Raw genomic sequence first — 906 nt, forward strand, 5'->3', positions numbered from 1 at the left:
GGATGAAGCACTCTGTATGGCAGGCTATTTCCTTCACCTGCAGAGAGAGCGTGGAGGTGTCTAATTTTCAGACAGCTAAAGCCAAACGAGAGGCTGTTTCCACCACTTAAAGGACTGATTGCTTTGTACTGAACTGAAATCATCTTTCCAGATCATACAGTTAGTTTTTTTTAGGGCACGAGGCAGCAGGCAGAAAAATACCTTAAGCTTCCCCCTGTGCAGACATCCTATCAAGGCCTGTATCACGGGGCATCACTTAGGAGTCAGGCACGACCAAATTGCAAAGCATATTATGGTGTTTTGGGAGAACAGCTGCTCACCCCTGCACTTAAGCAGCTCGTGCACCGATTTGAGCAAGTGTGACAAATGTCCATGTGCCCCAGGTGACCGTGAGGTGCAGTATTACTGGTACACATCGAGAGATACCATTGCTACCCAGCCTTTGGCAGAATGGTGCAGCATTAGGCCGTAAATCCGAGAGGCCGGAGGCACAGCAGCTCTCCAGGAGGTAGCTCGGGAAGTTGTGCAGATGGTACCAGAGGCCACAAGACGCGGCCCCCTCACGGCAGCAGCGCTGGGAGCGCGGCGAGAGGGCCGGGAGCGCCGTGGGGGATAACGGGGACATCCCAAAGCCTCGGGACGCGAGGCCGGGCCGGCGGGGCCGCGGAAGGCAGCGCGCTGAGGGGCCGCGGGCACGGGGCCGAGCCCCGCGGCGCCGCCGCTTCCTGGATGTGGCGCCCGGCGGCGGAAGCGGCTCCAGCCCCCTCCTGCCGCCATCTCCTCCTCCTTCCTCCTCCTCCTCCTCCTCCTCCGACCGCGGCCGGGCCCGCGCCGCTCGGGGCCCCGCCCATGAGGCGGCGGTGGCGGCGCTTGCGGCCGGGCCGGGGCCGGGGCCGGGGCCGGGCG

Source organism: Anser anser (assembly GCF_964211835.1).
Source record: "Anser anser genome assembly, chromosome: 1".
Lineage (NCBI taxonomy): Eukaryota > Metazoa > Chordata > Aves > Anseriformes > Anatidae > Anser > Anser anser.